Raw genomic sequence first — 25,286 nt, 5'->3', positions numbered from 1 at the left:
AGTGAAGGTAGAAGAAAAGACAAACAACATGGGGGAAAACAAAATTTGAGGAAAGGTAGAACCAAGTAAGCTTTAAAAGGTCAAACCGAGTATTCTGTCACTTGTTAACGATGGTTAACGTACCACATCAACTTTTCGTCACCCATAGTAACAGCTATTATCGTCGAACGATCATTTTGGAACAAACGATAATGTTAGTGATTGATCTGTAATTTTTCAAACATCAATGATGAAAACAAATACTTATCCAAACATTATTGACCATTTGCAGGTTATCCATTTTCAAAAGGAGAAACAAGATCTTAATAACGAACCTTAAGGGATCATAACAAAAGAGATTATATGAAAAATGTTGAGTGTTTTTCTAAGAGGAAAATACTTATAAAATTCTATAAGTTATTTAGACTAGATACGAGTTTAGACCCGAATTTAAATTTTAAGATACTTAAATAGATTAAGTGGGTTCTAAGTTTTTGAGTCTATAGTTTGAACTTGTTAGGCTCGATGAGTTTTAGATTTGATTTTAAGTTTTAATTGAGTCGAGTTGAGCAAGGTTTAAAAAATTATGTTTAATAAGTTAGATCCGAACCTAATATTTAGACACAGTACACAATTTGGTGCTAGATTTGTTTTGTTTGCAATTCTACCAAAAAAACACGTTCCGTCCTAATCACGTGGTTGGAGGGAAAACGAAATGAAATTTCATAAAATACGCCGCTGTTCTTTCCGTTCAAGCTAGCAGAGCCTTCATCTCTCAAAAATGTAATATTCATTGTATTTTCATCTGAATTTTTAAAAAAAAGTAAATAAAATACCACTAAAAGTAAACGTACTTACCTCGCCAGTCTCTCTCTCTCTCTCTCCAACAACAGCAAAGAGAAAGAGGGTCACCGCTACCGCCAGCATCGCCACCACGTCCGTCGTTTTCACGGCGTCGGCGGGGGAGTTCAATATACCATTTACTTTTTCTAATCTTCCTCAGAATTTTTTGCTCTTTATTCTTTAAGAAGAAAATTCCGAAAATTCTCTCTTTCTCTAAAAGATCAACTTTTTCAAACCTTCTCCCCTTTTCCCCGATCATTTTGACCTTTTCTCCTGACAGCCAAACAACTGTGGGAAAACCACTATCAATTATACTCTCCTGTCTTTTTTCACTTCTGAATCAGGGTTTCTTCTCTTCCCTGCCACTGTGATTCCCAAAGAGGGTTTCAACAGTGAGATCAATACGGGCAATGGATTAGCGAAGCGCTTCTGGATTCGTTCAGGTGAGAGGGAATTAGTGTCTATTGAAGTTTTTAGAAGGTTCTAGGTTTTTGTCCTAGATTTGAAGACTTTCTAGTTGATAATTTGGTTTCTATCTACCAAACTAGAGAGCAAAATTAGGTTTTACGATGGTATATTGGCGGTAGCTATGGTGAAGCTTCTAGGACTGAGTCGAGGAGAATCGGATGAGTCACCTCGTGAAATAACCACCTCGAGGACTACTCTAGCAAGCAACTCAGGTGAAAACGGGTGGCTCATCAGATTCTTTGACTCGGCGTTTTTCTGTGAGTGGATCGCCGTTAGCTATCTTTATAAGCATGACCATGCAGGCGTAGGAGATTATCTCTGTAACATGATGTACAAGCTTCCATTATCTGGAATTGAAAGCTATCTCTTCCAGATCTGTTACATGATGGTACATAAGCCAAACCCTTCATTGGATAAGTTCGTTATTGATATGTGCTCAAAATCTCTGAAAATGGCAATGCACGTGCATTGGTTTTTTTTGGCCAAGTTAGAGGATTCTGATGATAATGAAGGGATTAATAGGATTCAAGAAAAGTGTGAAATTGCTGCTACTTTGATGGGTGAGTGGCCTCCCCTTGTGCGACCACCCAATGCGGGTTCAAGTCCAGGGAGTAAAAATCAAGTTTTGAATCGATTCTTATCCTCGAAACAACTATTTTTGTTGTTGACTTCACCTTCTTCACAGAGATCAATATCATTGTCCTCCCTCTCTTCAGGGAACCATTTACAGGAAGATGGTAATCAATTGTTGTCCCCAGAAGAGAATAAATTTTTTAAAAAGTTTATTCCAAGTCCTAAAGTCAGAGATGCCTTGTTTTTTAGGAAGTCGGCTGAGAAGGATGAAGAAGAGAATGAAAATGATGAGGTTTTCAAGAGGATTTTGAGGGACAACAGAGGGAGAGAGGATGAGGAGTTAACATCAAGCTCAGATGGGTTCTTTAAGAGGCTTCTGAAGGATAGTAAAGGAAAGGAGGAAGAAATGACTTTAAGTTCTGAAAGGTTTTTTAAGAAACTGTTTCGAGATAGTAAGAGTGATTCTGATGATAAAATGGTTTCTAAGCCAGCAGAAGATGATGAGAAAGAGGGATTCTTTAAGAAGTTATTTAAAGATAAATTTGAGGATAAGAAAGATGTAAATGATAGAATTGATGATGCACGAATGGTGAACCCTGCAGAAAAAGCTTCAAAATCAGGTGAAGATGATGAAAGGGAGGGTTTCTTCCGAAAACTTTTCAAGGATAAATCTGAAGAAAAGAAAGATGGGAATGATACGAATGATGATGTAAATGACATAAGTGATGATGTACAAATGGTGAACTCTGCAGAAAAAGCTTCAAAATCAGGTGAATACGATGAAAAGGAGGGATTTTTTCTAAAACTTTTCAAGGATAAATCTGAGGGAAAGAAAGATGGGAATGATAAGAATGATGATGGTGAGGAAGAAGATTCTTCAAATTTCTCACTGTTTAGAAGACTGTTACGAGTGCATCCTGAAGAGAATAAACCTAGTACTAGAAATGAATGCAACAATAGTGACAGTTTGTTTGAGAGCATTCCAGGGACTGAGAACTTCTTCTGCAAACTCTTTAGGGACCAGGATCGTTCAATTGAAGATTCGGAGCTATTCAACTCAAGGAAGCATAAAGAGGTTTGTTTGCCCTTTTTTTTTTGTTGACATGTTATCTTCTTGCTTTGAGGTCTGTTCACTTATCCTTTGGTTTCCAATATGTGCACCCATGATACATCAACTTTCTGTGTTACATTCTTACCATTTGTTCAAAAATCCTGAAATACACATTTCCATCGGTCTATTGTAAACAATCCTCTCATCATATCATATGGATGGTCTTTTATGAACTCTGTGGTTTTAGTTCGATGCAATATACATTATGAAAGATAAATATCAGATTATTTGTTTTATATTGGGACCACAATTGGAAAAACACAACTTTTCAGTTTTACCATTTGCTCTTTAGTTGCCAATATCTGCTGAAAATTGTGAAGGAATTAATGCTCTTAATCATTATAAATCTTACCATATGCTTATATGTGAATGCTGCTTCCTACTGTATTATTAGTCCTTGTAGCTTTTCAACAGTTTACCACTCATAATCCCTAGTGTTACAAGTCTTTATTCAACCTAATCATGTTTTTAAGGGCCTTCAAATCTTTCAAGTGGATGAGATTGGAGATCCTTTAGGCTAATAATCACTCCAGAGAATGCATACTTCAGAAACCCATTTCTTGCATCTAGATATCCGTAAATTGCATGAACTTATCCTGCTTTTTGACAAGACAGAAAAAGTTTTTTTTAAAAAAAATAAGGGGAGGCCTCATTAAAAACCCTGTTCATACTTCTCGGCACACCAAAAGGTATGTCGATAGGTAGCTGAAGAGGGAAAATAGTACCTCCAATTTATTAAGAACTTAAATCATACAAAGCATAATTCGACCAAGAAAGAAAATACAACCCAAAACATTGAACCACAAAAAAAACCAGAAAATAATCCTATAAACACCCTAAAAGCGAAAAATATAACTGCCATCCAATTGCTGACTTAGCTAGTTCATCTGCCCTAGAGTTTGCACACCGACTGATGAGGCGAAGAATAACAGCACGATCCTTGACCACCGCTTCGATCTCTTGGACAAGAAGCACAAAAAATCCAGGGCTAGAAGCAGGACAAAAAGTTGGAAATTATCTGAAATTAGTTTTTTCACATAGCTCTTTATATGGTTCTTTTCTGTTGTTAGCTTCTTTGCCATTCCAATGGTATGTAATCTAGTTATGCCATCCAATAAACTAAACCTCTTTTAATGAGTTAATGGTTCAATACCATTACTTGTGAGATTGTGAATTAAAAAAATGTTAACTATTTCTGTGTGCGCAATTTTTCTCCTTAATTTTACATCGAATGTTTGTTAAATCTGTTCATTCACTGAATTGCTCCTATTAGTATTGGTACTGTAGAAATGTTATCCATGTGAAGCTATTTTCTTTAGTAACAATAAAATTTGGGGGCACTCTTTTCCTCCTTCCAATGTCCGATGGGTTACTTATGTAGCGTGACGGTTATGAAGGGTTTTTTTTAACGAGGCCCTTTTTCTTATAAAATAAATCTTTTTTTTTCATCCTTATAACCAGTGCGTCCTTTACTTTGTGTCCCATGAATGGAAGGATAACATTTGCTAAATGGTTAATGTACCCGATTTGGTTTGAAATAGGATTATTATGGATTCTGATCAATCTCACTGAGATATTTTTCTCACCTTCTGGATAATGGGTTGTATAAACTTCTAGGATATGATTATTACATTTGTATTTATCTATTTTTCCTAGATTATTTTTCTATTGCTTATGACATGTACTGAAAAATTTTCAACTTTTGACATTGTTATTTTTTCATAAAAAAGCACTTAATAACAACTTCCACTCCGCGTGCAACCTTTTTTTTTATTACGTTAGTACTAGGATGCTTGATTGCTTCAGGAAACATTCTTCTTCCTGCCCTTCATTCTGTTAAATGGGAATACAAGGGGGAACAAAGAACTATTGTCTGAGGATATCCAGAGGAGGAATGTCAAGAAAAATAAATTTTAGATGCATATTCCATCAAAAAGTGCCAACTGGGTAAAGAGGTCGTTAACAGGGATTATCAAATACTCTTTTCAAGTTGAGTTCATTCGGAATGCTTTATTAAAAGAAGGCTATGATGTTCAAATTGCTAGATGGGGCTATGTCTGGAATTCTTGTGTGTTGGTTCTTAAATCTCATGAGGAGATGCTGGAGTTATGGAGCAACAAGGAAGAGGTTTTAAAACAGTGGTTTGAGCGAGTGGAACCTTTACTGAATGAAATCGGGGTTCCAATGGCCTTCTGTATAGAAGAATTAAAAGGGGTTCCTTTGTTATGCTGGAATGTATCTTTCTTCGAGAAGTTGGCTGGTAGATGGGGCAATGTGGTAGGTATTCATGATAGTACAAGGAAAAGAGAAGACCTCATAATGGCAAGAATTTTATTGAAGGTGGCAAGTCCCTTTGATGTTCCAGAGGTGATCACTCTTGGATCGTATGGAAGATCATTCAAAGTAAGTATCAAGATTGGATCAGCTAGTGAGTATTCAAGTTCGTTTTTCAGTAATTTTCCGGTGGAGGATTCCGGTGAGGCATTTTTTAAAGAGATTATGTCTGAGAATGATGAAGACAGATTGTTGTCAGATCATGGGGAAGGTAAGACTTGTGCAGCATGGAAAATTCGTCTGTCAGTGGACAATTGGATTGACCAGGGAGTGTATCGTGTTTCTGGAGGAGCTACTGAAGACAGACAGCTAGCAAGACTTTCCTTAGATAGGAAAGATATTAAATGTGGTATGTTAGAAAGTCAGACTGTTGGGAATTTAAAAGTTGGTGAGTATGCAGGTTTGGGGATTAGAAATCAAAATTATTCGGCTGATGGATCTCAGGCCCATTCTGAAGACTCTGGGTAGTCTGGGTCAAAAGACTTTTCGATTTTCATTTTTGGGTCAACATTTACAATTAATAAGTTTGGGGAATTGGTTGAGAACCTTCATTTACCAGGAAAAAATAAGGAAGTGTTTAATGTATTGGAGACGAGCCCAATTGTAGAGAAGCCAGTTAGTGCAGAAATAGAGCTCGAAGAAGAAAACATAAGGTCGGCTGAACTGGTTTCAACTAATTTAGGAATCAACTCAAGGGGGAGGCAGTTACATCGCTCTAGAAGAAAGTTCACAACAGAGAGTAAAGTGCTGGAAACTAGAAGTTTGAGCAGTTGCAAAAGGGTATATAGCAGGTCGAGGGAAAGAAGATATTGGTATGGGGATTTGTTGAACATCTCGTCTGAAACAGGTGGTACCATAGTTACGCAGAGGAAGCTGGATGTGGATTCCAGTACTAAAAAGCAGCTTTGTTTATCAGCAGAGCACATTGCTGATGGGAGTCTTATTCCTCTCCTTGATAATGGATCTGGGGGTAGGAATGTAGAGAGGGAGATTGAAGGTTACTTTTCAAAAGGCGAATGCTTAAGGTCCAAATCTGGTTTGTTAATTAGAAGGAAGAGAAGAACTAAAAGGATCTTGTATCGAGAAGCCCTTGACCAGGTGAGCATTGATACAACATCCTCCTCAGCTTTTTCGATTCTATTGAAAGAAGCGGTAGAAACTTGGGAGGTTAGCAAGCTTTTGGGGGTGTCTTTTAAGGAATGGAATGAAACCTTTTTGGAAAAAATCATAGCTTTAGAGAAAGGCTTGAATGGAGTTAATTAAGGTTTGGTTCATTGAGGGTTTTGTTTGTACCTATTTCCTTTTATGAAGATGACAAAGTTAATAATATGCTCATGGAATGTTAGGGGCTTGGGGAAAAACGAAAAAAAAGAGGGATGTTCAGAATTTAGTCACTAGCTTTAATCCTACTTTTCTTTGGCTGCAAGAAACCAAGACTGAGAAATTTAGGTCTTTTTTTAGGAGAAGTGGAATTAATAAGCTAAAAGGAGTTTTGGAATCTCCTTCAGTTGGATCAGCGGGGGGCCTGTTGTGCTGTTGGGATGACAATTTTTTGAGTTGGAGAGTCAGTTTATTAGCAGGAGATTTATAGCTACTTTTGGTAAATTTCGGAATAATAATTCCAGTTGTGGTTTCATCAATGTTTACTGTCCAGCAGTGGAGGAGGAGAAATATGGTTTTTTTTTTGAATAATTAAGCGGTTTTCTTAGTGGACAGAATTATCCCGTTTGTGTGGGAGGGGATTTCAATGTCTATTTACAAGAAGATGAGAAAATGGGCAAGGGTCAAAGTAGGAGTTCAATGGAGATCTTTAATGAGTTCATTCTTCATACGGGCTTAATTGATCTTCCTATGAATGGGGGTAGGTTCACTTGGTGTAATAACCAAGAGAATCCCACTTTTGTAAGATTGGATCGTTTTTGGTTAATTGTCATTTTCTAGAGTTGTTTCCGGGCATTTTGCAGTATCTTCTACCAAGATCATTGTCAGATCATAATGATATAGTTCTGGAGAATAAAAGAGTGGACTAGGGTAAAAAACCATTTAGATTATTCAATTATTTGATGGATGAGGAGGGTTTTGAGGATCTGGTTGTTTCTTCTATTCAGAGTGGTAAGGAAAGTCAGAAGAAGGCAGACGTTTTTAGTCTGTTGAGGAACACCAAACATGCAATTAAGAAGTGGTCTGGAAATAGAGATAAGTATCCAGGAGCCTTGATTTCTGAGTTAGAGAAGAAAATTTCATTGATAGAGGCTGATATTCAACAGAAGCAAGGTGCTGTCGACAGTGAGGTATTAACAGAGTTGAAAAATTATAGAGCAGAATTATGGAAGCTTCACAAGATTCAGGAGCAGATATGGTTTCAGTACTCGAGATCTAAATGGATTGAAGATGGGGATCGTAATACTAAATACTTCCATACCTGTGCTATGATTAGGAACAAGAGGAATGCTCTGCTTGCTCTAAATTTCAGAGGAGAAACAGTTGAAGATCCAACTGTAATTAAGGCCATAGTAAAAGAGTATTTTTTTAAGATCTATAATGACCGAACTACTTTAGAAATTGATGATTTAAAACTGGATTTCCCAAAATTTCTTTTGAGCTGAATCAATTTTTAGAGCAGGAATTTTCTGAGGAGGAAGTTTGGGATGTTGTGAAGTCTTGTGGTAGTAACAAAGCTCCGGGTCCTGATGGTTTTAATCTGAGATTTTTCAAGAGGTTTTGGCAGGTCCTTAAGGAAGATATTATGAAATTCTTTCATAATTTTTACTTGGGGAAGGATTGGGAACATGGAATAAATCACACATTTATCACTCTTATTCCAAAGATTTCAAACATTGGTTGTCTGGACGATTTTAGACCTATAAGCTTAGTTGGTGGTTTGTACAAGATACTCTCTAAATGTCTGTCAAGGAGACTTAAGAGCTGCATTTCATATTTGATCAGTCCAAGTCAATTTGCTTTTATCCCCGGTTGACAAATCCTAGACTGTTCCCTTATAGCCAATGAAGGGATTGACTTTTGGAGGAATAATGGTTTAAAAGGTTATGTTTTTAAAGCTGATTTCAAAAGGCATATGATACTCTTGACTGGCCTATTTTATTCAGAATAATGAAGAAAATGGGATTTGGTTCTAGATGGATAGGTTGGATTTCGAAATGTATCACATCTGCAACTGTTTCAGTTTTGGTGAATGGGGTTCCTACCGAGGAAATTCCAATGGCGAAGGGTCTTCGTCAGGGTTGTTCCTTGTCTCCATTGTTGTTCAATATAGTTGGGGAACTCTTGAATTTATTAATACTTAAGGCTGTTTCAGGGGGCTTTTTTCGGGTTTAGTCATTAGAAATGAGGAGAGGAATTTTAATTTAACACATCTGCAATTTGCTGACGACCTTATTATGTTCTGTGGTGCGTCGAAAAAACAGATCTTGAATGTAAAGAGGGTGCTTCGAGTGTTTGAGATTATTTTTGGACTTCAGCTGAACTTGAAGAAGTGTAAATTATTTGGGGTGAACTTAAAGGAAGAGGAAATTAAGGATTGGACAGCTATGATTGGATGTTCAGTGGGTTCATTTCCCTCAGAATATTTGGGACTCCCTCTAGGTCCACACAAAAACTCCAACATTCTATGGGATCCAGTGGTTTAAATCTTTAATAAGAGGTTAGCGGGCTGGAAAGGCTCCTCTCTGTCATTGACAGCCAGGCTAGTTCTAATTAAATCAGCCCTATGCTCACTCCCTATATACTTTTTGTCAATGTTCAAGGTTCCAGCTTCAGTTTACAAGACCCTCAATTCTATTATGTCAAATTTTTTATGGGGTGGTGGAGATGGGAAAAAGAAGATCCATTGGGTAAGCTGGACCGACGTTTGTAATCCAAAAATTAAAGGAGGCCTGGGGGTTCCTAATTTAAATGTGGTGAATAGGGCACTTTTAGAAAAGTGGGCTTGGATGTTTGCTATTGAGAGGAAGGCGATTTGGAGGGAAATACTTTACATCAAATATAAAATGGACCATTCCTTGATGCAATTTGATAGTAAAGTTTCTCCTAAATTTTCTTGGATATAGAGATATATGGTGAGTAATCATTATAAAGCTGATTCAATGGGCTGTAGTATCAGATGCAAATATAGCTATAAAATTGGTAATGGGAGGAACATTCGGTTTTGGCAAGACAATTGGGCAATGGATCATCCTTTGATGATTATGTTCCCTAGACTATTCTCTATTGCAGTGAACAAAACTGGAAGATTATTTCAGTTTAGGGAGTACAGTTAAGGGGGATGGTTTTGGAATGTTCAGTTGAGAAGGGAGTTGAATGACTAGGAATTTGAGCAATGGGAAAATTTGATGGTTGTTATCTCTGATTTTTCTATTTCTGTTGATGCTGTTGATGGACTGTTTTGGAAGGGGATTGGAGAAGGGGTTTTCATTGTTAAATCATGTGTCAATCTATCTTATTCGGGTTCTTTCGATTCGGAGGAAGCTAAATTTTGGAAGTCTATTATTTGGAGGGGCCTGTTGCCCCCAAGAGTAGAGACTTTTCTTTGGCAAGTTATCTTAAAGAAGTTGGCAGTGAAGGCAGCTCTGGTTAAGAGAGGTGTTCAGGGCATAAATGATACTTTGTGTTCTTTTTGTAATCTAGAAGAAGAGTCTTCATCGCATCTATTTTTTTCCTGTTCGGTTGTTTGGCCAATATGGACGAAATTCTTGGGCTATTGGAATTTTCAGTCTGTTTTTCATGCAGATGCTAAAAGATTCCTATTGGCATGGAATGACTTGAAGACCAACTCTCTTATCTGGTCATTTATCCCTGGAGCAGTTTTATGGACAATTTGGAAGACCATGAATTTTATAGTGTTCGAAGGAGGGAAGCTTGATCGAGCAGAAATTTTCTTTCTAGCAAGGTGCAGGCTTGCTTCATGGTTTCTAGCTAAGGAAACTCAGATTTCTATTTCCAAGGATGATCTTATTGTTGACCCTTCCTTAGTGGATTCCTACTCGTCCCATTCTAATCGGATTTCAACCAAGTTTCCTTGGTCCCCTCCTTCAAAGGGTTTTATTAAACTTAATGTGGATGCGGCTACTTCGAGTGATTGGAAGAGGAGTGGTTTAGGTGGTATTCTGAAAGACATGTCTGGTTCGATTCTTGGCTCCTTCAAAGAGCCTGCTGGTCCGGGCCCCCCAACTTTGATGGAATTGAAGGCTATCCTAAAGGGTTTAGATTTTTATGAATCTATTCGCCATAGGTTTAAAGATATATTGATTATTGAGAGTGATAGTAAGGTGGCAATTGGCTGGGTTAAGGATGTTGTTTCTTGTCCTGTCGTTTATATTCAAATTGTTAAAGACATTATTCAAAAGCTTAGTGTTTATGAATGTCTTATTAGATGGGTTAGTAGGACAACCAATATAGAGGCGGATGTCCTAGTTAAGGCTGGTATTGGATGAATTATGTTATGTTAAGGGTTGTTTCTTTCTGGTTTTGTATCTCTTGAGGGAGATTAGTTTGTATTACTTTGTTATTATTTAAGGTTAATGAAATCCTAGGACACTCTTTTCCTCCTTTCGCTGATTAAGGAACTATTTTCAAGTTTCGTTAATCATGAAAGGGGTCAAAAAAATTGTGAAGCTTTATTGACATTAGGTTGTACTGGTGTAGATTGGTTCATAAATAACTGCCTTGCTTTTTTAAATTAAGGTTTAGGCATTAGGCTTATTGAATGCAATTGAGAATATATCTGTAATAACCGTGAAGATTGTTTGTTTTTCATTTTAGATTATGTGGTTTTAAAATCTGGATGTTCTTCTCTTGATTAACATCTTTTAATATATGTAATGATTAGAAAAGGTTGTGGAAACCTCTTAGGAACATAAGGGATGGATAATTGTTCTGCTTCCTATTCTTTGAAATTGTTGAACTTGAAATCTGTGTGATGTAACTGGAGATTACTTTGGCTTGGCTAAACCAACTTATAGGCCTACTTAGAGCTTGGCGGTAAATTATGTCTTTTATTGAGATTTAGAACACTGGGCTTGATGAAATAGATTCACATTGTTAAGGAAATAAATTGTAATCCCCTGTAGTAATTGATAAGCTGAATAACATTGAAGAAGAGGATAGAGCTAAAGAATCCTAACATGTCTAAAAAGTGTATTAAAACAAGTTTTTCCAAGTATTTAGAGGATTATATCCTCCTACCTATATCCAGATGTGCATTTGACATGGGTGTCGAACAGGGGTACTTCAAGGAAAATAAAGAAAAGTTGGAGTGACATAAGATGTGCTAATATAATTAAATGATGGAAAAACCATGAAGGATAGTTTTTTGGATACTGAAAAATTTTCCTTTGTTTATTTTTGAAGAAAGATTTGAAGCATGAGTTTTACTGTTTTGTGTGATTTTACTGCTCTTTATTTTTCATTATTAGTGTTTTTTTACTGGACTTGCTCCTGGAAATTTATGTTAATTTTCTGGGCCCACAATTTTACAGAAGCATCCTGGTTCACCTAAGCAACAGAATGATAGATCGAACTCCAAACCCCCGCCTCCACATAATTCTGTATCTCAATTACGGAAAGGGGCTTATCATGATTCATTGGATTTTGTATTGTCATTATGTGACACATCATATGGCTTGGTGGATGTTTTTCCAATTGAAGATCGCAAAACTGCTCTTTGTGAGGTGGTTTGCTCATTTCAAAGTTTAACCAATGCTTCACTTAATTTATATTCTTCTAGGATTGTTATCTGACATGTTAATTGTTCTTGTCATTTTTGCTTCTTAGTCACTTGCAGAGATTAATTCGCATCTAGTTGAGGCTCAAAACAATGGAGGTACATATTTATTTACGATGAATTTGATTAAAGCAATGGCATTGAGTGGCATTATTTATTGTCTTTAATAAGTTTACTTATGATTTTTAATGTGGTTTGGATCTTGAATTTGTGACTAGAATTTACCATTATATATTTACTAGTCAATTAGGTTATGACTTCATAAAATCTTTTGTGATATATAATCCTCTTTGTAGTTTTTAATTGTTATGTTCACTTGCCTATTCATATGATCAGTTTGAAAGGGTAAAGTTTTAGGCTTCTGTTGAGAATGTTTTTGCTGCGTGGTCTTGTCCATTAAAGAGGAGATCTATGCAACAATTTTAAGATGTTAGGGTCTTTTTTTTTGTTGGAGTGCTAGACATTTTTTCTGAGATTGAAATTTAATTTAGGTTCTTGCTTTCTTTGAAATTTTAAGATGTTTTATTCATTTGTGTATTCATATAATATGTTCGAAAGGGGTAAACTTTTTTGGCTTCTGTTGACAATGTTTTTGCTGCAGGGTCTTGTCCATTAAAGAGGAAATCTATGTAACAATGTTAAGATTTTGGGATCTTCTTTCTATTGGAGTGATAGACATTTTTACTGAGGTTGAAATTAGTTTAGGTTCTTGCTTTCTCAAAGATAGGCTGATTGTTGAGAGTGATAGCAGGGTTGTAGTAGACTGGATCAACAATGTCAATTCATGCCCAGTTGTTTATGCTTTCGTTGTTAGTGATATAGTTGACAATCTTAGATCTTTGGGGGTTATAAATTGGGTTGCTAGGTCAGCTAATATGGATGCCGATGCTTTAGCAAAGACTGGAATAGACTAATTTTTATGTTGTTTGCTGTTTCAGTTTAGCATTTGATTCCTGTTCGGGTGGGATTTATAGATTGTTGTAAGGGTTATTTCGAAGAGATTTATCGAGGTTGTAATCTTATTTTCTTTTATGAAAATCTAAGGCGCTCTTTTCCTCCTTCCAATGATTAAGGAGCTTCTTTTCAAGATCCATTAATCAAGAAAGAGGTTTTTAATGAGGCTTTCTAATCTTATCAAAAAAAATCTTCTGTCAAGTAAATGCATCATTTAATTGATGTGTGAAGTATTTCATTCAGTTGGAAGCAATTTATTTTTGGTTTCCTGAAATATATTTTCGTTTTTCTTTTACTTCCATATTGTACTATTCCTTCCTTCTGAGTACATCTATTTCTTTCATTAAAATTAGAAAGCAGGGTAAATGTCTGAGAAGATGTGCATTCTGCAAATGGTGATATTGGTTGTGAACATGTAATATCTAAAATTGAGGGTGCGAGTTGTGTTGGTACGTTATGCAATTTGGGTTGGTTGGGTTGGGTTGCCCCTTTTATACTTGGGTCTATCTTAGTTCCTAGGCTTTGTGTGTGGGGTTGAATCTCAGTTCAACCTGCAGGTGATACAATCTGATCTTGTTTAACTTTTCGGCTTATGTAAATTGAAAAAAGAATGTTAAATATACTTTTTGAGCATTTTAATTTTATTTGATTTTTGTCATCATATAGCCATAAATCAACTTTATGGTGAAAAATAACTACGAATGCTCATGTAATGATAATTTTTGCTAGTACAAGTTTCTTAGAGGAGATTTTTGTGCTGAAATTGTTGCAGGACTTGGATTCAATCAAATGTATATGTAAAAGTAGTTAATCTAAGTTTGGAAATAGGAAGTGAAGATTTTATTTATTTCTTTTGTTAGTTTTAGGTAGAAAATACAACACGAATGTACCCGGCCAAGCCATATTAACGTGATTAAATAGCTGTGTCAAGTGAACTCTGTGATTGCTGTTGGTTTGTAATTTGGTGACACTAGTTGCTAAGTGATATTATGCTTGTGCATTTACCATGTAATGAGAATTTTTCTTTTTCTTTTCTGGGATATTATGCCATTCGAACTTTATTTTTGGTGATGATAAAATTTCCGCATTATTAATTTGCGGTTAGCCTTTGTTTCCGCTGTTACTTTACTTTTGATTTATTGAATAAATTGGATTGTTGCTTGAATATATTGCTCCATACCCTTATTTGAGTATCCCTGGGAATACTTTTAGGAGTTTGCTTTCCAATGGGAAAAGGGATGTATCGTGTGGTTCATATTCCTGAAGATGAAGCTGTTCTTTTGAATTCTAGGGAAAAAGCACCTTACCTGATCTGCGTTGAAGTTTTGAAGTGTGAACTGCCGAGGTAAGTTTTGAGTTAGTTGTCCATATGACCTAAGATGCAGTCTCGGTTTTTCAATTTACTTAAGGAAATGTGTACATATTTTAAGGAGCGAAGTGTGGTTTCTAAATCCTTTTCTTGAATCTTATTTTAGCAGTACAAAGGACTCATCTAATGCTCCGAAACTTTCTAGAGGTGGGATCCCTCTAGCAAATGGTGATGCATTACTCCAAAAGCCGCCTCCATGGGCTTAACCTTTATGGACTGCTCAAGAGGCGTATCGTAATAGTAGTGATAGGATGTCAAGTTCCACTGAACAAGCCATTGACCAAGCAATGACTCATAAATCTGATGCGAAAGTGAAATTTGTCAATATGAGTTTCTCTGTTGAAAAGCAATCAATCAGCCAATCAGGGAGTATTGATGCAGCTGATTCACAGTGTGGTGTGAATCATTGCAATTTGAGTGCTGTTTCAGTTCAGGGTGGACGACATTTAACTCAAAAAATAGACGATGGTTATGTTAGTGACATGGAGTGGGTAAGGGTGCTACTGACTGCAGAACCTGGGCTCGGAATGGAAGAGATACATCGGAAGGAGCACCGTCGTGTTCCAAGTACAGTTGCCATAGAGGAAGTGAAGGTGGGCATCAGATTATAAACACTTGAAGTAGATGACATTATTCTATCATGGTTAAAATATTAAGTCCAATCTTTATGTGCATGTTTTCATGTAAATAAGGGCAGGTGTTTTTTTTTGACATTTTTTGCTAATGATTAAGGTATTAACCTAGAGTTCTGTGTGCCTGGCTAGAGCATTTTTGGGGCTTGTCAATACACATACCTAGATATCTAAACTTGATTTGTCTTGGACTGTTCAGTTTTCGGTTATGACTTTCTTCTCTGTAGATTCATAGTTAAGTCCTTGAAGTCTTAGAAGTGAACAAGATTTTGACTATAGAATTATTTATGGTACTTTTTAGCTTGTCTGACCTCATGGTGAATTATTTTCAATCTAAAGGTCCACTTGATATTGCATCCTAGTTTGACATGAAAGCATGACCATTTCATCAGTAGTGACATGTTCTAACTGGGAGCATGCTCATACAATTTCGTTCTTTTAATCCTAGCTTTGGGTTTACTAATTCTCTAGGATCTGTTGGCTTTGAGATTTTATGAACTAAAGAATATGTATAAGGTATAATCTGTAAGTAGTTAAAGTATGTTATAATATGCATGGCATATGCCAATAGTCTAGAAGGGGATTTTCTCCTTCCCATGTGCTGATATCAAGTTAAATTTTGGGAGATACGTTGCTTTAGCCAGTAACAGTTTAATCAAACGTTGTCAAGGGTGTGTCTACTTATCATCATCATGGTTTTATTGTAAAAGTTTCTGTAGATGTTTATTTGCTTTAAAGACTATTTCAAGTTCTCATAAGTATAAAGTTTAATAGAGGAAAAAATGTTTTTGATTCAGTCTTTTGACTTATTTTTAATTTGAAATGAGTTTCCATTATAAGTTTACTTAATTTATGTCCCATTTTAGATGCTACTACTGAAAGATAAAATTGTTGTGCAGGCAGCTGCTGCAAAGGGAGAAGCTCCTCCTGGACTCCCTTTGAAAGGGGCTGGTCAGGATTCATCAGATGCAAAACCAAGGGTACTATTGGTGAAACTGAAGATCTCTCTTTCTCTCTTTTCTTTTTTTACTTTCCCTTGAAACTTTGTAAATTTCCACTAGGCTAATGGGGGTGTGCCTAAAGCTGGTGATGCATTATCTGGTGAGCTTTGGGAGATGAAGAAGGAAAGAATACGGAAAGCTTCGGTATATGGGAAATTACTTGGTTGGGATTTGCGTTCTGTAAGTTCCGCTCAAAAGCAATTTCTCTTTGCTTCTTTACTTGCCTTAGAATTGTGGTGGTATGTGCCTAATTAGTTTCACAATGGTTTTATTTGTATAAAAAAATGGATTTCTGTTTGGTAAGATCACTAACAGATCTTTTCTATTGTTTGTCTTTAGTAGAGAATCTTCAATCCACCATTTACCATAACTATTACAATGACTAGCTGTGAACCTTCTAACCAGCAAAATTTCCCCCACGCCTGCAAAGCTCAATCAAATAACTAAAACTTTTCTTCTTTGGACCCAAAATAAACTGAAAAAATGATGATGCGTTTGGAACTTGAGATGTAGTGCATGGGTTTGGGTCTGTGAATTTTGTGAACAAAAAATTTTAATATGTTGGGGTTGATAATGACAGAGAGATGAGAAAGGAGAAAAGAACAGGGGACAGTCTTAATTTGTAAAAGAAAGGGGGAAGGGACAATTTGGAGTGGTGATGAGAAAGACAAAGGATCTGTTCATGTTAAAGTGAAGCAAGGGAGGTGTCACTGGAAGAACAGTTTGGGGGAGAGACAGAGAGAACAGCTGTCTGTGAAAGGGAATGCCAATGGGGAAGTGGAAAAGTGGATATTTCTTAAGTGAAGAGGGAGATTGAAGGAGAGGTAAAAGTTCCGCTTGCGGTATTTGATTGTATGTTAATGGGTTGGCTTTGACCAGGTGCTGAAGGTAAAGAGTAAGTCGGCTTTGCTGTGAGAGAGTTGAAAAAAATCAGATAATATTGAAGAAAATGTATGGAAGCCATTTTACTTAACAAAGAGACCTTAGTTTCATTTGTTTTCATTTCACTGTTGCCTTTAAACGGCACCATGTCAACAGCTAGCCATTGAAAATGATAATATCAACCTTTATTGTTTATATAATCCCATTGATGCAGCTTGTAAGATGCTTGTTCGATTGCAAGAAATAATTTATTGGTCCTACAAAGGTTTCTAGTATTTGGCATTCATAGCTTTGGCATGAACCTTTTTTGTCCTTTTCTATGAATTTGGCATTAGTTCGATTGCTAAAGGTATTTGATATTATCATTTTGGTGCAAGGCTGAATTTTTTGGTGAATGCTATTTAATTCTGTAGTCCTTTTTCTTCCTATCATGTGCTATTTAGTTTGGATTAAGTAAATGTCCCCTTTGTTATTTGTATCATGAAGGTTATTGTAAAGAGTTGGGATGATTGTAGGCAAGAGCATCTTGCTGTGCAGCTTATCTCTCATTTTTATGGTATGTCCCTTTATTACAATTTTTTCTGCTTCTTCTCTCCCAATATTCTTTGCTTGTTTGCTCTGTGTCCAATCTAGTTTCTGTATAAGCTTCAACTTTTGGAATCACATTTTCTTCCTACATTTTTTTTTATAAGAATTTCAGGCCTCGTTAAAAACCCCCTTCTTGATTAATGGATCTTTTAGGAAAGCTCCTTAATCAGGAGGAAAAGAGTGCCTTAGGATTTTATTAATCAAGGCAAAGTACATAAAATACAACCATAAGACAAACTAACAGAACCTTAAAAATTACAGAACATAAACTCAAAACCACCAATACGACCAGACCTCCCTTAAACAACAAAACTAGCTCGGCCCCAACAACCTCAATAGGCCACCATGACCCTACTGAAAAACCTCTAAAGCAACAAAAAAAATCATCCAATCCCCTGTTTAGCTAGAGTATAAGCCTTTCAATTGCAGCTCCTCGGTATGTGTCTAACAATAATCTCCCTCTCCGAGATTAGGGAAACAATTTTCTTCCTACATCATATGTTATTAATAATGATATGAGAAAATGTCAAGGCAGTGAATATCATTTTTCCCCTCTAGAAAGGGTGACATAAGTCGCATGCACAAAGATGATTAAGAATGCGTTATGTTGGATAAACTGTAAAAATTACATTCATGGGTGTATAATGTATATGTATTTTCAATCATGAATTCATGATGTCAAACGTTAGTGAACTCATAACTGATTTATTATCAGTGGCAGATCTTGGCAACATAGTTTGGCGGGGTTATTCTTTTTTTTTTTATAAATACGGGTCTAAATTAAAATTTTCAAAAATTTTCAAAAATTTTGAAGAGTTTAATTTATAATTTTCAAAAAAAAAAATTAAGGGTTTAACTATTTTCATTTAAAAAATTGAGACTTAATGAGGGTTTTTAAAAGTTTTAGGAGACTTGATTAAAAATATTCAAAACTTTTGAAACATAATAAGAATTTCTAAAACTTTTGAAGGGACCAAATTAAAATTTTTAAAATTATTGAAAATGTTGGTGTGGCCAGGGCCCTCACTGACCCTCACCATGGTCCGCCCCTGTTCATTGTTTCATTATGATGGTTGGTTGAAGTGTGTTTATGGTTTTAAATGCCAGATATATTCCAAGAAGCAGGTCTTCCTCTATGGTTGCGCCCTTATGAAGTTTTGGTTACATCTTCGTATACAGCTTTTATTGAAACAATTCCAGATACGGTACCGTAACTTTTTCTGTTCAACCGTCTGGATTGTATTTATAATGGAAACTTTGGCTGTTTAAATGGTTATAGCTTTGCTGTTTTCTGCAGGCCTCGCTCCATTCTATCAAAAGTAGATATCCCAATGTATTAAGCTTACGTGAATTCTTTGTCACTAAATATCAGGAAAATTCTCTTAGTTTTAAATTGGCACAGGTAATCTAGTAGCAAAGACGCAGGTCTCTCCTGTTATTTGTTTGTTAGGCAAGTTCATTTTTATGCTTCAAATAGTTAGTCACATTTTACTATGTATTTTGGCTTTATATTTAAGGTTTTAGGAGTCTGGTTGGACCTTTAAGAGGAGTCATAATTTGCTTCTCTTTCTCTTTTTACCCTAGAAAAATATTTTTCTGTATAACTGCAGATACTATGATGTTAATGCTCTAGTAATTGAAAGGATTGCTGTTAAATAAGAGAAGACAGGAGCATTCCTTTCCACTTATATAGAATTTTAGAGTTAGACAGCAATTTGGTTTGCGTCATGATGGAAAATTTTCCTACTCTTTTTTAAGCTGCAGTGTGATTTATTTTATGCTATTTAATTTTTTTTTTGAGTTACTTCCATTTTGAACCAACCATCCCATGGTAACCGGTTTTCTGTGATTACTGACAAATCTTGCTATCTTATGATATTTACCTAGTATATGTTTATTGCTTGATGTGCTGGGTTCCGATAAGTAGGCGGATCACTCTTGTTGGTATCTTTCTTTGGTAGTAAAATTTGTGATTATGAGATAATTCTTGATTAACTGCTCTGGTCAATTCAAAGCCTTATATGATAATGGGATGTAGGAGCAAGATACTTTAGTTGCAGTGGTCTGTTGGATGGTAACCAATTGTTCCTCTTTAAAATACTGTAATGTGTACATTTGTTTTTGGAAAGATGAACGTTTCTGTGGCTTGCTGATTTGATTGAAATTACCCAGTTAGTTTCATTATTTTGAATTACCCAGTTAGTTTTTGGAGCTTCTCTCTTGGTTCAAGGTGATTTTGCTTTCATCCACCATTTCATCTTTTCCATCGCCGTCCGCCGACGTTCATCATCACCGTCTGCCGTCCGCCGCCACACTCCGTCATTCGTTCGCCGTCGTTTTTCATCAGGAAGATCGTCTCCCCACTCTGATTCCTGTTTCGAGACTAGATTTTTGAGAAGGTCTTTCATTTGGCGCAAATTTAACGCCGTTGTTCACCGATTAACGCCGGCGTCCGTCGCCAGTACTTCTTCTTTCCACTGGGCTCGCAGTAAACTCGTGAACAAATCCCTTTTATCCTACCGTCCAGACTCGTGGCCTTTCTATGTGTATCAGTCTTTGACCGGTTAGACAAAAACAGAATAAACAATGGTTCTGCCAAGTTGTCTCCCCGATCTAAACCACCTCTGAGGCTTTGGTTGTAGGACATCTACGGAGTTTCATCTGTCCTCATGTTCTAGATCTACCTGTTGGACTCTTTTCTTCACCTCCACCCTTCTTTCTTCGTCGGCAGTCACAGCCTTCACCATCGCCGGGCGCGCAACCAGGATAGTTTCGTCAAGTCTCTGGGTTTTTCTCTTCAATGGTTTTTCTTCACATGCCGGGTGTTGGAATCCCCCCTTCTCTCCAGCAGAGATCTACGGTCCAAGCTCCTCCACCCTATGCAGCCGCGCCTTCTCCGCCATCTCACCTTTCTCATCATGACGAGGTTTGTACTATCTTCATTATGGGTCTGCCTGAAGATGTCAAAGAGAGAGCTGCAGAATCTTCTAAGATGGCTACCAGGTTTTGAAGATTCTCAATTGAGCTATGAGGGAGATAAGCCTAAGGGTTTCGCTCTCTTCTCAAATGCAAAATTTGCAGTTGCGGCCAAGGATGTCCTTCAGAAAATAGTTTTTGATGCCAAGTTGAAGTCCCTTTTGCACATTCGATGGCAAGGAAGAATCTTGTTGTTAAAAGAGGAATTATTTCTGATTATGATGCTTTTGACAAGTATGGACATTTTCCTATTCCTCCAGTACTGCCATTGCCAAATCCAACTTCTGCAGCATCTCCTAGTATTCATGTGCTAGTTAAAACTGGCTGTTGCGACGAAAAGTCTGCAGTAGAAGGTGTTCACGAGGGAACAAGGGAGTCTTCCACAAAGGAGTGCAGTAATGACAAGTCTGGATGCTACACGTTATTTGTTGATAATTTACCAGAGAAGATCCATTGGAAGAGGTTTGGATCTTTATTTTGCTCCTAAGGTCGGGTACTTGATGCTTTTATTCCAAATAAAAGAAATTCAAAAGGAGTTCGCTTTGGTTTCATTCGCTTCGCTTCAATCGAAGAAGCAAGGAGAGCTACCTCAAAAATGAATGGCTCTTATATCGACGGCAGCAAAATTGGTGTTTCTTTCGCTAAATTCAAACCTCGTCATTCCTATTGGAGAAAGTCTTCGACAGGTGTTCTACGCAAGTCCGGGATGGAAGATGATTCGAGCAAGAATCATTATAAAGTTGAAGGCGTTATAGATGAAGAAAAACTTCAGGGGTTGAGCAATTGTCTAGTGGGGTGGTGCAAAGACTATCAAAATAAGCCATTTCGCTAGACAAATGCATGCGAAGGGCCTCACTGGCTTCTCCTTAATGAGAGCTGCTGGAAATGTGGTTTTATTGATTTTCGAAGACTGCTTCATTGAGAAGTGTGAAGAACGATAAATTAGAGACTCTCGCAGAGTGGTTCTCCATAGTCGAAGCTTGGTCAGAGAGTTTGGTAATGGAGTGTCGCCGAGTATGGTTAGTTTGCGAGGGTGTTCCGTTTCACGCATGAAATTGGGATACTTTCAAGAATATTGTTGATAGTTGGGGTCAGTTACTAGCAATCGATGAAAGATGTCAGTCACCATTATCCTTTGATCGGGCAAAAATTCAAGTCCTCGTAAAGGCTGGTTCGAAAATTGATGCGACATTGGAATTGAAGGTTGGTGACAACTTCTTCAAGATCATGGTGCATGAGATAGAGCCTTCATTCAAGCCAAACTCTTGGGCTCCTGAAGAAGACGAATCTCATTAGATCTCGTCTCTCCAATTGTGGTGTGATTTAGTTTTTATGGTTGCAGGTGTTGCTTCTCTTTTGTTTTATGTTCTGTTGCGTTGTTTTAATCCTATTGCTGGAGGTGTAATTAGAAATAAGGTGATTCGAATGTGACTTTGGATAAGGTTATATGAGGTTAAGGTGTTTGTTGTAATGGTGTATATCACCATAGGAGGATATTTCGTGTTATCTTTTGTATCGGGTATTATTATTAATAAACTTTGAGGTATTTTTTTCTTCCTTCCTAAGTTTGTTAACATACTTCTTAGTATGTGAACGAATTCGAAGGGAGATTTTAATGAGACCTCCAACTTCTATAAAAAAAAAAATTGAAATTACCCAGTTATCTGCTAACACGCTTTGTTATCTTGAATGCGACTGTCCGATATTTTATTAGCTAAAGTTCATGAAATACTAGGTTTCACTCTTTTTTGTTTTTGGTGTTTACTGAATGCACTAGAAGGTGTTTGTTGTTTGCTATTTTTGGTTGTGCTCTTAAAAATTTCGATGTGTTTCATATTTGTGTCTCCTTAATGTTTTAATCAGTCAAATTGTGATGTTATTTTTTCTGTAGAAGGTGCGTAGATTTACTTTTGTTGAATGTTTCTATTGCTCACATTAAGCTAATTTTATTGCAGAGAAATTTTGTTGAAAGTATGGCTGGGTATTCTCTTTTGTGCTATCTACTGCAGGTATGTATAGTTTTTTCTCGTTCTGTTTATCAACTCAACGCAAAAATTGAGCATCATGTAATATAAACTTTTAAGAGTGTTGATGGTTTTGTTCTGTGCCAAAAGCTTATTACAACAGTGTTTGATTCTTGGTGGTTATGAATTTGATGAGCTATTCCATTTTTTTAATTTGACAATTTATCCACGTGTAGGTGAAGGATAGGCATAATGGAAATCTGCTACTGGATGAAGAGGGTCACATAAAACATAATGATTTTGGCTTCATGCTCTCCAATTCACCTGGTGGTGTAAATTTTGAGAGTGCACCATTCAAATTAACCCGTGAACTTCTTGAGGTAAGTCTGCTGAACGAGAGATTCTATCTTATAGCTCAATTTTTGTCTGTTCGATATTATTCTATCAGTCAGTTCAGATTTGCTCTAAATGCTTGATCAATGGGTGTGCTAGGTCATGGATTCTGATGCCGAGGGAGTTCCAAGTGAATTTTTTGACTACTTTAAGGTATTAAAGCCCTTGCTTTTTCTCTGTTTAAGACCATTGTGGTTTGTTCACTCTTTTACATAAGTTTGTGATGGACCTCATGCACACCAAAGTATAGCAAATTAGAAGTTGTTGGAAGATGTTTGCTTACTGAGAATAAATGTAATTATATAGTCTTTCTTATTTCATAGATCTTAAACCGAGTTGGTTTGTACAAACTGAAACTCCAGCTTTTAATTGGTAAATATTATTCTTATGCTAAATTCTGATATTTTTACCCCTTAAATTCAGGTATTATGCATCCAAGGTTTCCTAACCTGCCGTAAGCATGCAGAGCGCATAATTCTTCTTGTTGAAATGTTGCAGGTAACATGCTATAGTTTATTGGTGGTAATACTATATCATTTTACATAATCACAACATGATAACACCTGATTTTAGTAGTTCTCTTACTGATCTTTGAAAAATTCCGAAGTGTACCCTGGTTATCATGTTTATGCTTTTTACGAATGATCTTGTAACAACTACCTGTAAATCATGATAATTAGAGAATGGAGTCGGTAAAGCCTGTATTTCTTCAAGGCTGTCAGTCACTTACAGTTCATTGAACCTGGTTGTCTCTCACTGACTAACACACAAAGGGTCCCCTGGTTATATTGTTTACGCTTTTTACCATTGATCTTGTAACAACTACCTTTAAATCATGATAATTAGAGAATGATGGAGTCGGTAAAGCCTGTATTTCTTCATGGCTGTAGGTCACAGTTCATTGAACCTGGTTGTCTCTCGCTGACTTAACACACAATATATATAATATTGTTAGGAAAAAGAAAAGGTTTGAGCTGTCTGGAAAGATACATCAATAATATCTAAGGTTGTAGATCGAACATATATGCTCAACATATTTTCGTTGTTTGTATTAGGATTCTGGTTACCCATGCTTCAAAGGTGGTCCACTTAAGTCTGACAGAAGAGGTTTGTTGTTTTAGTAACCTTTTTATCCATTTTTAATACTGCCCTGCATTTAATCTTGATAATGATTATCTGTTTGTTTCTTGCAGCAATGTGTGTCATTGGTGCTTTCCTTGATCAGCAACAGTTTAGATGCATGGCGGACTCGGCAGTACGATTATTATCAAAGGGTTTTGAATGGTATATTGTGAATACAAATTTTCATTTGGTGCCCCATTCTTACATGTTTGCTAAAATCAGACTAGTGAAGATTTTCATACGAAAAAGATACTCGTGTTATACAAGGATGGTTCACAATGCATCGACTTCAAAGTTTTTCTACAAGATAAAAAAGAGTTTACGGAGGGAGAAGGATGGTTCATACCAGTTTGTGGCCTGTCTCATCTCGGTTTGAGGAATTTGTAACTGTATCGGCGTATATAAACTTAGGAAAGCTAGCAGGCAAACTCTTCCCTAGCAGAGCTTGGTGATCAAATTACTATGAGTTTCCACTAGAATGTGTCTAACCGTCCTCGGACATTGCATACTGTACAGGGTGATTCGAACATGGACAAAAAAACATCAAGGTAAGAGATGGCTCTGAAATGAGGCCTTAAGAGGTTGAAACAGCAGTTACATCAAAAGTTGCACCAGTTTGCCGTGGATAATATGAGTTTATACATGCGACATTCACATTTAAAGATGATACATTTGCACAATCAAATGATGGATGGCAATGCATGCTATAAGTAAAGTTTGTCGGGTGTAATTTCTCCCTCGTATAGTTTCTCAACAAGAAAAGGATGATTGATTGTATCATAATGACATTATTGTTCTTCACACATCAAAATTCATTAGAAAAAAATATGCCATTCCATTGAACACTGCAATAAGATACCTTCGATATTTAATCACACATCGCTTAGTACTTAATTTGTACAAGTTTCCACGGCCTACCTGTTTCTGTGCATCTGCCACACAAGTCCGGAGGAAGGGGATATTCTTGTTTTTCCTTTTTCCAACTCATCAAAAAGCTTGACAAGTCCTTTCCTGTATAAAATATTAACAAACTTGAGATAAGAGTATAAATTGCTTTAATAATAAGAATGCTAGTTCTTTCGTGGAAATAAAATCGCAAAAAATAACTACGGACAAGTTTATTCATTTTAATATATAAATTACAAAGAATCATTAAAAATATTTATCAATTCTCGTTTCCCTTGATGCGGTTTGTCCCCCCTTATTCATGGTGAGTAGTATGATAAGAACAGGCGTTTCACGACTCGAAGTGCGTATGCTCGACGAGCAGTTTGGCTCACCTGGAAAGGATCCCTTCTAACGAATGAAGAGAGTTCGGAGCCACCTCAACTCGAGATGTGGCTTGTGCGGCCTCCCAC

The 25,286-nt window shown here is 36.6% G+C and overlaps 1 pseudogene; it reads left to right on the top strand.

Annotated features, from left to right (window-relative positions):
• Window positions 1–1,405: 1,405 nt before the first annotated feature.
• LOC120118569 lies at window positions 1,406–24,188 on the top strand (annotated as a pseudogene).
• Window positions 24,189–25,286: the final 1,098 nt, after the last annotated feature.

This window comes from Hibiscus syriacus, unplaced genomic scaffold, assembly GCF_006381635.1.
Source record: "Hibiscus syriacus cultivar Baekdansim isolate YM2019G1 unplaced genomic scaffold, ASM638163v2 tig00110328_pilon, whole genome shotgun sequence".
Classification (NCBI taxonomy): Eukaryota; Viridiplantae; Streptophyta; class Magnoliopsida; order Malvales; family Malvaceae; genus Hibiscus; species Hibiscus syriacus.
Note: the sequence above shows the minus strand (reverse complement) of the source record. Positions and strands in the feature narration are given on the sequence as shown.